Here is a 13,360-nt window from a genome sequence, read left to right on the forward strand (position 1 = left end):
TCATAACACCATCTGAATCTAACTCCTCCCAGGTTCCCTGTCCGGTCAGGTTCGTAGGTTCCTCTCATAGGGGGCCGGAAATGACGGCCTCACTCCCTGCCCAAACACACTGCTCAGGTGGGGTGCGGTCGTCATTTCTGCCCTCCCTATGAGAAGAACCTGCGAACCTGACTGAGTAGGGAGCCTGAGAGGAGAAAAATTCACACCATCCTAGGGTTCACAAACCTCTTTAGGGTTTTAGTATGTTCTCTCTCTTGATATTTACCTTCCCACGTGCATCTAAAGCCCCACAGTGAATAGAGAAAGTTTTCCTTCACCACACCATCTTAGGGTTTACAAACCTCTATAGTGTTTTAGTTTGTTTCCCAAAATACCCTCCTGATACCCCCTCTGACATAAATTTGAACCCCCCTGCAATGAATGGAGAAAGTTTTTGTTCACCAGTGGTGAAGGTTCACCACACTATCATAGGGTTCACAAACCCTATAGGGTTTTAGAATGTTTTCTTAAATACCCTCCCAATACCTTCCTTCACATATCTGAAGCCCTGCGGTCGCATTCACCGTGGCTCAAGAAAAACTCGGTCCGAGAAAACAAAGCATTAAACTTTTTTCATAGAATGATATATATGATCATACCCTATCCTAAGTGAAGCCAAACAGCACTCATTATTGGAATCTCTTCATCATCATAAACTTCAATGTTATATGGTGCCAAAAGGGTATCAAATTGAAGTAACTTCCAATTCATAGTGGAAGCTCTTTAATCATTTTTAGCAAGTTAGCTAAGCAGTCCCTTTACATAATTAGAGAATTAGTCTGTGAGGAGCATTTACAAAATGACCCTTAATTATGTCAAGTCATTAACATCAACTAAAATCACTTTTTTGAGTTTGAAACTTGAAACTTAATGAAGTATTTTTGCAAGAGAACAGGACCCATGCATGCATCATAAAAGGAATGAGCCATAGTTTCAAAGTTGCATTGAGTGAATGATCCAAAATGAAATTGGGTGACAGAAATGAAGGAAGCTAGGGGAAGCTCTTGTAATTATTATCTTATTATCAAGATTCAGGCAATTTGGGCTTTATTTAGGTAAAAGATCACACTCGATCATGAACTGATCAGGTGGAGAGACAAAGTCACAAAAGGTTAAATATATCATATTTGTTTTGAATAGAAGATCGAAAGTGGTTGCCGATGAGATGAAGTCGGCCATGAAAGCCGAAAGGTGTGTTGCAGTTTTTTCTTCGTGGAAAAGAAGTTACAGACAGTGGGAAGGGTCAGAGAGGGAGGCGGTCAGGAGTCAGGGCCACACACACACACAAGGTCAGATTTCGATCTGGAGAAGCCGAAAAGGCAAAATCCTGAAAGTTTGAATGAGAAAAGAGAGAGAGAGAGAGAGAGAGAGAGAGTAAGAAGAGAAAGGTTGACTGCGGTTAGACACAGCATGGCCGACAATGCCCCCACCCCTCTCCCTCTTCCTTCCATTGCCACAGTCGGTAGGTGATACGTCTGCCTCTCTCTTTCTCTCCCTCTGATAGTATGTGTGTTCAGTTTGAAGACTCCATTAAAAGTGGTGAAAAAATGGTTCTTGTGGTTTAGAATACCCCTGAATTTAAGGTCAATGACAGAGAAAGAGGGTGGGGGCCGGGTGAGTGAACCTCTCTGTCCAATGAAACTTAGCTTTTGTTACCCAATTTTATTTTTTAAGACGACGAGGCCAAAGAAAATGGCGACTCTACACACCATACATCTATCTAAGGATGTCAAATTGGAATTTGAATAAAAAAATCGAAATCGGTTTCAGATTGAATAACTGGAATTGAACTGAACTGAATAGATTTTGATTTCATTTCACCAGTTCCTCTATCTGGACACAGGGGTAGTGCACCGCATATGCCTAGATAATGTTCTTTTATCTTTATTAATATATTATAGTTAAAAAGAATGTTACTTGATCACGTGCGGTACACGGTTCCTATGCCCAAACACAGAGCCACGGGGAATGACCGTTGTGCACCCTAGGGATTTTGTTTTCCGTGGGTGTTTAGAGATCATTTCGCATGACACTATGTCTGAACACAGGTCCGCTGGTTATAAACGTTACCTGGAGCTGAACGCGGCATGCGACCAGGTAACGTTCATTCTCCTATATTATAAACTGAATACCAGATTCCAGACCAAATTAGACCCTTACATCCATCTGCATCATCGTCCACACGGTTTTGGATTGAGGTTTTAAACCGCCACCAGTTTCCCTGAATCCAAGTGGTTTATTTGGATACACACGTTCATGGGCAGGGTCATTTTCATTTGCCAGAAGATGGAGAAACTAGGAAGAAATGGTTCGTAACTAATGAAAACCACCCAAACACCTTTATTTATTCTGGTACAAACCGGAATTACCTACGTTTTAATAGCCAGACGAAATCCCACTCCAAACGCTTAAAGATGATTTCAGAGATTTTTCAAAAGCCCTTTCAAGAGGTGTTTCAAACAGTTTATTAATTAGAAGGGAAAAAAAGTCTAGTTTTTTTTCTTTCTTTTTGTATTCCTCTCCAATTCTAGTTTGGCACTTCAGAAATTTGGTGTTCTATTATCACTTTATAAGGTCCATCAACATGGTACCTGACACCTCCTAAAACATTTTAAGAGGTGCAAATATTTGCATGCATATCATTTTATCAATCATCTTTTATAAATTAAAATTTTTATAATTTACTTTAAATTTTAAATATTTTTAAATAACCATGAATTTATAATTTGATGTATTTTATACTTTTAGTACTCGTAAAAAGTAGATCCTTCATTTGTGGCGAACGAAGAATCTCCTCACAATTGATGGTTTGACTTTGTTATTAGACTCATGTGTGATCATAAACACCGACTTTCTATTGTCAAGGGTTGAAAACAACCCTCACTAATCCAATCAGATGGACCCACTGGTATTGGTATAGGGATTCCTCCTTCACCCACAGACCACGGTGAATGAAAACTCTATGCTACTAAAAATGAGTTATTTGATGGCTTTGTTGTTGTCACTAAAATAGTGTAACGAAAAATTGTTGCCTTATTTCGATTGCCCCTTATTGTATGTTCAAAAGTTATTTAAGGTAGGGATAAATAAAAGGATTGAAAGCGCCTTATGATTATGTCATATAAAAAACTATTATTTTCTTGCACTTTTTAGAGTACACATGTCAAACGAAAATATTGATTAACATTGAAGAAAAGTGTGTTATACTAAAAAAGGGACGAAAAAAAAAGTAACATTACAATTTTTTTTTTCACCAATCTTGTTTGCAATAAGATTTCCATTATAAATTAGTAACAGATTCTAATCTACTATTGTCGCTTTTTTTTTTTTTTTAATTATTTAGGGAAATAGTAATTGCGTATTTTTATTTAAATACTAATACTTTTCTTTCATTATTAATAAGAGGTGGTCAATTTTTCTATACCCACAGTGAACCAAAAATCTCTTCATCCGCCACCTTTAGTAATGTTTTTCTTTAATTAAACTTTTTGAGCAATGTCCGTCTTACCCCCTGTTTGGGCAAGGCGCTCAAACAGGGGTACATAAGGTGAAGATTGCGCGCGGCAATATGTCTGGACCGCTATGGCCGCTATAGACAACGTACCGTAGACAATCACAATCCTTGAGGCCGACTCAAGTTCAAGTACAAAAATGTTCTTATACACCTACAAGCCATCCAAATGGATCCAGTATTTTTTTTGTACATGAACCTGAGCTGAGCCGAGTCCTCACAGAGGATGGAGGGAGGCCTTCGCATGGAATTTTAAAATTTACATCAGGGAAAGCCGACAATTCCATGCATTAGTGAGCCTAAGTGAGACCCACCATTCCACCAACACAGTTTAATTAGTTCACTAACCAAAGCTCTATATATAGTCAAAACAAGCTAATTAAGTCCAAGGTACATAGCTCACTAGCTTTGGTTCATTGAGAGCTTTAATTGAACTCTTTCTAGTTAATTAATAGGGTGAATTTTAATATCTACACTTTAACCATTAAGAATCTATATATACCAAACCCTACACTCCAAATGCTTCTGTTTTTAACTGGTCTCTGGAATGCACCTGAGCTAACTGGTGAGGAGGAAAACTTTCGTTTCTTTAACAAAAGTTAAACGAAAAGGCTTGAGACAACTTTGACCTGTCAATTAAGCTTGGAATTCTTCCTGAACCTGCTGGTTCCTTGGGGAGGGAGAGGGGCTGGGAGAATTGCTTTAAGAACTATACCTAGAAGAAGATGAGTCATTGAACGCCCATTGCTTTGTGTACTTAAAGAGGAAATAAAAAACCAAAAGGCAGTGAAAAGGAGGGGACAAGCATCCAATGTGGGAGACACAGACACACAGTATCTACCCCTTTTTTGTCTAAGAATAGTGAAAGTGTGTATTTGTGTGGGTCTTACACAGATTAAGAAAATCTTATCCCCTTTCTTCGAACAATTATCATTCTCTTTAGACAATATTTAATGATGCCATTGCAGATGAGATGATGAATCCAACCGTACACCATTGATGATGAACCTAATCCTTTAATTCATTATGTTTTTTGTTAGCGACTTGGGTAGAACTCATTCTCAAAAGTTAGTCGTCAAGGAAAGAGTATTGGTAGGGATTTGGGCAAAACTCATTCTCGTCATTGAATAGCTTGACCTGACGACTTATAGGTACTTGGGCACCTTCTCCTTAACGGCCAGCTTTTGAAAATGAGTTATACCAAGTCCCCAACGTTTCTTTCATAACGTTATTGATTACAAACCATTCATTTTTTATTGAGTAAATGACTCCCCCCTCCCCTTGATTATACTCGAATGACAAACCCCTCCCCTGGGTATTGCGTAATGACTCTCCCCTCCCCTGCATTAACAAGATTCTATCAACCGTACCCATTCCGTTAAAAATGGTTGTTAAGTGATGACATTACCTTAAATATATTCATTTAAACCCATAAATACCCATATGATTGTGATATCCCAAGATTACCCTCCCTAATGCCCTTCTTCTTCTTCTACCTGCAACGCCATTTGCCCCCAACCCAGATGAACTATACGAATAAGAAACCTAAAAACAAAATGATTTGAATAATCAAACAACACCAACTGGTTTCCACCCAAGCTTTTGTTTTTTACATCGACACCATACTTGATCGCCACGCCTGTAAGGGTATCAAATTTAGAAACATGATGTTCAATATAATTAAAGCCACCGTCGGAGAAGAAGATGACATAGGGAAAAAAAGCAAATTATTGGACATTGTCGTCTGATTGTTCTCCCTGCTATCACACATTCGATCTAACGCAAACTGGTGATTTCCATTTCCACTGCCCCCACTTTTATCTAACTACATCACTAATAATTTTCCTCAATCCAAGAAAACCCTAAATCCTTCCAATCCTAAAGAACTCTCATCATACCCTCACCTGTAACCCTTCGAAAACCAAGGATTCTCAAAAGGCCCACAAAATTTTCTCTCATTTTGCACAGATCAGGAAATGCCGCACCAAAATCTTAACAGAATTCACAAAACAAATAAAAAAAAACCACTGTTAAAATCGCAGGAAATAAGGAATTTACAGTTATTCGTAACCTTTTGGTACGACAAATCATGAGGAAAGGGATTAAAAGAACGAAAACCCATAAAAGACCAGAGATGGAGCGAAATGGGTTTCTTAGATATCGGCGCACCGTTATCAGATTTGGATTTAGTCTTGTGTTCCAGTGTAGAATTTTGCTTTGACGATTCTTCCTCTGTTCCAGCCTTTAGGATGCTATTAGGAGGGTCTTTGGCATTTTCTGCATCCAGCAGTAGCCAATTTTGCCGTTGTTCATGGTGGTTTTGGGTTTTCAAATCGGGTTGACAAAGGGACAAAGGGATTATTCAGGTCGTTTTTACCGACAATGATGGCCTGCATTTGGATCACCGTCAATAGGCCGTCTTTTGCCAGGATTGCTCTGATTCATCAAGGGCGATACCGGTCCAAGCCGAGATGGGAGTTGCAGGTCCAAGAGATTTGAGTTGCAGGCGGTTTCAACTCCTCATCTTCGAGTTTCTCCTTTCCAATGGTTGAAGACGATAGGGAAAGGAGAAAGAAGTAGAATGTCTTAAGACACTAGGGTAATATGCTCTTTTTGCAAGACTTAACTCTCAGAGGGTAATATGGTCTCTTTCTAACACTTGATTTTCAAAGGGTAATATGGTCTTTTACTAACAAGTAACAACCATTTTTAACGGAATAGGTATGGTTGATAGAATCTTATTAATGCAGGGGAGGGGAGAGTCATTACGCAATACCCAAGAGAGGGGTTTGTCATTTGACCATAATCGAGGGGAGGGGGGAGTAATTTACTCTTTTTTAATTTTTTTTACTAATGAATGCAAACCAATCATTTTGTATATATTGACTCATCAACAACAAAGGAAACCTAAAGTTGCATCTATGTACGCAAAGATTTTCTTTGCCAACAGCAAGATTTTATGAGAAAGACACAACACTATAAAGCAAACTATGTTGTGTTTTCAATTGATATATAATACTTCTACAACAGTAGATGTCATCATCGTCTCTATCATACTGCCCAAACCTGTTACTACAAGGACCAACCACATCTTTTCCGCCATCCTATCACTCACCCGCCTACCCCATCTCATCGGCCATATGTCCCCACCAACCAGCCTGCTCTGCCTATATTACCCAACCACCCCTTCCATTGTTTTAACCTGGTATCCAGATACTGGTGCTACCCATCACGTTGGTTCTCTTTCTACTTATGATGGCTATATTGGCACCGATCAACTTCATTTTGGCAATGATAAGGGTTTACTCTATTGTTTATATTGGTGATGCTTCTCTTCCCTCTCCCCATAAAGAGCTTTTTTTTTCGTCTCTCTGACACCATATTAGATTTCAATATTCTTCATTACTTTACTCGGCTATTACATTGGTTTATATATAAAAGAAGTGGTGAGGAGATTCTCACGCTAGGGTATATAATAACTCTAGAGTTAAAATCTCTCTAGAAGTCTCACTTGCGATAATGCTCTTACTCATACAAGGTAAGTGGTGAAGATACAATAGGTAATAGGTGATTGAATCCGAGTAGGACTCAATATGGGTTGATAGAGGCTATGCCATACATCATTTTTTTTTCTTTCTTTTTAGAATTCTGTTGCGGGGTAGAGTAGGGGTGTCAATCCGTTACTTTGGACCCGTTTTCATTCCGCTTCACAGGTTTAAGCGTGAGAATGAGTGACTCCGAAACATGATCCAATAAGGGTGCACTGGATTCATTTCAATTTGGTTTCATTTCATATCGGTTTGCTATCGGTTCAAGTTCATTTTTTCCAATATAAATCTATTCACGAGTTTGGAAAAAATTTATTAATTGCGTAGTAGCTAGTATCTGTTTCTTATCGGGTTATATTAGTTTGAGTTTCATTTCGTTTCGTTTTCTAAGATCAGTTTGGTGTCTTATCGGTTTCTGTGCAACCCGCTTTGAATAAACATGATTCAATAAGCTCATATCGGTTTCGATTTGGACCAACTTTTGACACCCCTAGGTAGAGGGGTAGTTCAGTTCCAACTTCCAATAACATCCGATGACTGCTCCACTTGAAAGCTATAATATTGAATATCTAATTTGATAAAATAATGACAACTAACCCACAACTAAAAACCTTCAAAAATAATCTGCAGATTTAATAGTCATAATATTTAATTCTTTGTTTGGAAAGCAATGATACACCCCACAAATTAAAGTGGTTACATTACTTAAGAACTCATTTACTGTTTAAGTGGAGCTGGGGCTGGAAACAATTAACTAAGAAAATCTGAAATAAGTGAAGAAGAGAAGAGAGAATAGGAGATAGATTTTTCTTGGAAGAGTGAGGAATTTAAGAAAAATTAGAGTGGAGAAGAGATCATTCATGCGTAAGTTTTTCTTCTCTTATTTCTTTACGGACCAAGTTTCCTTCGACCCACAGTGAAATTCATTGAGGGGATTGGAGAGGACGGGAATAGATATCGGGAGGGTATTTTGGAACATACTAAAATCCTAGGAGGGGTTTGTGAACCCTAAGATGATGGATGAACCATCCTCTATTGATGGAGAAAAACTTTGCCCTTTTTTTATTATCTGAGTGAGAGAGAGAGAGAGAGAGAGGCTTTGCCGTGAGTTTACCTACAGGAAACTAATTAAGTTTGAATTGAAGTCTTTAACTCATATAAATTAAAGGGATACAATTAGGAGTTATAATTTCTTACATGACCTTGCAATTTAAATCAGTTCATTTAAATTTTGTGAAAAACTACTTTCATCGGTCTAAAAAATAAGTGTCCAACTCAGCTTTTTGTAACTTAAAAAAATGGGAAAATTTTTTAGATCTACTAGATAAAAAAATTAATTACAAGATAAGTAGATCTAAATTTTATTTTACATCCTTTAGTTTCCATTTTGAAAAGATTTACTTAATCCCCAAAGTTAGTTATTGCTTATGAAAAACAAAATTGTACTTCCTAAAATACCCCCACATCATTTCATCTTCTCTCCATGTATTTTTTTTTATATTTTTATTCAATAATTTCATTTTTAATCATATTATGTGGGACCCATCACCTCCTCTCATCTTCCTCCTCAGAAGCCACATCATCCCTCACCATAAATCCTCTCACATTGCCCTACACCGCCTCCCTCTCCCTTCCCCTGCAACCCCATCCCATCGCGCTCTCATCAACTCCATCTCCATCGTCGGCTTCTTTGCCCTCCCCAACCCTACCCCATGTGTTCAATCCCTTTCCCCTCCATCCGAGTCCCCATCACCCCCACCTCAACCACTCTTCTCTACCCTCCCCCGCTACTTGTCATCCCAACAATTGCTACAACCTTCTCATAATTTAGCTTATCTTTCTCATTTAGTTCTGATTGTACGCTCATATAACATAGAGAAGTGATAGAAACACCAAATTCTCTTTGACCTCCTCCTTCCTCTCTCTCTTTTCAGTTTTCGTGTTCTTTTGGTTGATGAAAATCATTTTTTGAACAAATTTCATCTTTGTTAACACTGGCGGATCACTTCCGGTAATGGGTCTCAAACGATGTATAAATTTCTAAGCTCTTTCAATTTTGATACATTTAGTTGTTGTTCTTTTTCTCTTCGTCGCATCGGTTAGGTAGATAGTCGCTTGTGTCTCACAGGTTTGTCTCATCAATGAAGATCCAATGAATGGCAATTCGATTCCTGTTGGTCGTCAGAGTCAAGATGGAATCCACAATGTTGAAATTGGTGTGGGTTTCAAAGTTTCCGTTTTCTGTTGTTTCACGGTTCTGATTCAATAAGTTGTGGTTTTAGGGTTTGATGGCACCAACTAATTAGAGATAGAGCAAATGGGAAGAATAGGGATTGGTCCCTTCTTTATTTTCTTGCAGTTCAAGCTTTAGCTTGGTTCGTATTGAGCTCTTCAGTTTTTTATTCTGTGTAAATTCAAGGCTCTGGAGAAATTCTCTTTCTTGTTGGGGATATGGTGATTTGCGTCCTTTTCATTTGCTGTTTGGAGGAAGAGGAGGAGGTGGTGGGTCCCATATAATGTAATAAAAAAAAAATAAAAAAAAGATGAGAGAAGAAATAATGTTGGGGTATTTTAGGAAATGCAGTTTTGTTTTGAAGGAGCAATAACTAACTTTGGGGATTATGTAAATCTTTTTAAAATAGAAACCAATGGATGTAAAATAAATTTTAAACCTACTTATCTTGTAATTAATTTTCTTATCTAGTGGATCTAGGAAATTTCCCCTAAAAAAATTAGAGTGATATGGTTGACATAGGCTGTATTTGGTTATGTTTGTATAATTCAAATATAAATCAACCCTAATATGATCTAATTTTTATTTTTTTGTGGGTACAACCCTAATATGACCTATTCAGTCGTGTATGATTTGAGTGATGTTGTGTGGAAGTTGTGAACGTCCACCTCTTGTAAAGTCTCTTTCGCTATTATTGAAACCAACCCACTGGCCATGAAATTATGTAAAATTAAAATTCTTTAATTAAAATGGAAAACAACAACCCAAAAGGGTCACAAATTAAGGAAAATTAAGATGAGGAAAGAATTTATAGAGAATTACTCAAAACAAGCACCAATTAACATCAAGTACTCACACACTTCATTAATGTTAAAAAAAGATATACGTTGATCCAGGGCTTGCCCTGTTGATTCGCCATTCTCTTGGGAGACTTGCATCAAAAGCTTGATTAGTGGTTCAAGTTTCTTTAACAATACTTAATACATATTTATTTGTTTCTCAAAAAACGGAGCTTATGGGTCCCATATTTGATTCCCTTTGTGGGTCCTCTTCTTGTCACCTTGTGGGGTCAAGTTGATAACCGGTTGACCCTTTAATTACAACAACAAAAAATAAAATAAAATAAAATAAAATTTAATTTAATTTGAGATGTAGCTGAAACAATTGATGTCATGTCATGTCAGCTTTTGGGTTGGGGCGGGTCTTAATAATATCAATATCCCCGAAATCCCCAATCCAAACAAAGTATGTTGTCAATTTCGCGGTATTTTCGTGTCATACAGTTCCTTTCATGTTGGAAATCACCAGCTCCACTTGGATTATTTAAAAAGAGTAGGAATTTCCTGGCCACACTTTTAGGTATGGTCGTGGTATTCAGGATTTCAGGTTGAGCTAGCCTAGCTAGCTAGCTAGCTAGCTCTAGCTAGGCTGAAACTTGAAGTTGATTGGAAACAACCGCAGCACTTTACGCGCGCGGCCCATTACAACGTGCACTCTTTCGGTTATCGATCGTTGGTTACAAACTGTTCTTTTGTCGTGTCTATCAATCACGTGCCCATATAAATTATGGACCAAACAGGGGTGTGCTTCCTTATCTTTTTGTCCCTCCAAATTAATAATTAATGTTCATTTTAAGAATGTATGTAAATTTTGCATTTAACAGACCTTTAGGGAGCCTTGGGCAGTCTCAACTCTCAAGTATTTTAAGAAACACAAATAGAGGAGAGGGATGCTAGCCCACAAGCCCAGTGAAGAAGGAGCCGGGTCCTGGGTTGAGATATAGGCCCACTTATGTACCAAACAAAAAAAAAAAAACACAAAAGATATAGGCCCACTTAGCAAGACTCTTTGTTGGTTCATTCTTTTTGGCCCCGATGGCAGAACCCAAAAATAAAATTCTCAAACTACTCTTTTAGAAAGAAAAAAAAATGGGAAAAGGTTTTTTGAGCTGCCAGGTAAAGGTGTAAATTTGGCCCTGTCAGTCCGAACAGGACTTGGTCTGGATGTTTCAACCCCTTAGGGCTGGTTAGGATTGAAATTTTCAGGTCCTGGGTCAGGGTTGAGGCCTCAAGCTAAACCCAGCCAAGCCTTGTATTTGATTATGCTTTACAAATTATTGTTTACATTTTACAACTTTTGTTTAGTATCTAATTATCTATTGATTTACCGAAAATATATATATATATATTAATTATCTATTGAACGAAAGTATTTACAATTTTAAGATTGGGCTAAGTTTTTTAAGCCAAAGAAAAGTCTTGGGGCTGTTATGTAACTCAAAATATATCCACCCGCAAGTATTAAAAGGGTTAACTTAACGTGTTCCATCAGCTCTAGAGTTTTTGACGTATCGGTCAAGTAACTAACATTAAATATCAAAGCCGAACACCATGTCACAGATTCGAGTCAAAGAAAGGGTTACTCAGAAAATCGAAGATTACCTACCGCCAGAGTGAGAGTCATTGAGGACGACGGATGCGGAAGTATGGTGATTTGTAATGTGCCTAATAAGGCTCCATCTATTGTATGAGCACTAAATTGAGCCAACCTAGTATGAAATATGTTAGGGTTTAATTTAACGCGTTTGCTTTTGATGTATCAGTCAAATACCTAACATCGGCCATTCGGCCTTATATGGATCCACTCACGAAGAAGGAACCCTCTTTTTTTTTTTTTTAATGAGAAAAATATCTCACATCCAGAAGTGGCCGTGGGGATGCTTTCTCACATCCTAATAATGTGGAATCTCTCTCCTTCCTAATCATGTGAACCCCTTATTGACGAAATCATTTTTTTGCACTGTAATTGCTATAACGTGGGAGATTCTCTTAATACCAACCTTATCTTTTTTTTATTTAATAAGAAAAACACTTTAAAAACATGTTTTAATAAACTGGATCAAATAACAAACAAGCCATAAAGCTGGTTGAGTGGCTGGTGTGATCCAATTTCTAAAACCCAGGTTTAAGGAAACCAAATTAAAAAAGAGCACATGTCAATTTTTTGCGGCTCAAATGAACTATTCATTCATATGAGCTGGATCTAGTCTAATTGATCATCAACATGGACCACATAAAAATTTGTGTTTTTCTTTAAAAAAGGAAGTAGACCTTGAAACTTCATTAATCCTTCAAGAGTCCAAGAGTAGGCCCACATACCCAACCCAACCCTGATTAAACTAAGGCAGTCTTATCAGGGTCTGAACTGGGGACTCTCATGTCAAGCTGATTCCCAACAGAGTCCATGGGCCATTGAACCCATTGAAGACTAAAGAAGTAAGAAAAGAGGAGGTGTAGATTTTTTGACATTTGACATTTGACATTTGACATTTTATGGCTCATTCGTCCATGGTTATAATACACGGATCCGCTGCATCGCACAAATTTGCTCCTCAATTTCCTTTTTTTGATCATTTTACTTTTTGTCTTTATCGACATGGTATTGAGATCAGTTACTTGCGAAACCAATACGGAAGATATGATATTGATACCTCAAGCACTTGTGAACATGAGTTGAGTGTATGTATTGGATTGGATATCGGTGTTTTGGAATCAACATGGTTCAGCCTGTATTAGACAATTTTACCCTTGATTATTTTTAAAAAAATTAAGTTTTTTACAAGTTTATCCTTGATTGTACCATTCCACCGATATAGAATCAATCGTATTTCAATATCAATACGAATCGATCACCTGATCAATATTGATACAACTGATCCCTATCCGATAAAACCACGTTTGCGATTGTAACCACTAACTGGTGTTTATTTCCTTCCGACCATTGAAAGACAAACACTCACTATATGGAGAATTGACGATTGACGATTGACGATTGACGATTGACGAAGACATCTGAAGAAATGTTAAGTTTTTTGAGTTTCCTTTCCTTTCCTGTGGAATTTGATGGTATTTAATTTGTCAAAGTTTCGGAGTTGGGGAAAGATAACTTGGAAGGAATTAGAGCACGTGGAGAACGCGTTTACGCGTAAATACAGAGTCAGCCAGCCACACCACACCCACAAGTATTGGT

The sequence above is a fragment of the Telopea speciosissima genome, chromosome 6, assembly GCF_018873765.1.
Source record: "Telopea speciosissima isolate NSW1024214 ecotype Mountain lineage chromosome 6, Tspe_v1, whole genome shotgun sequence".
Classification (NCBI taxonomy): Eukaryota; Viridiplantae; Streptophyta; class Magnoliopsida; order Proteales; family Proteaceae; genus Telopea; species Telopea speciosissima.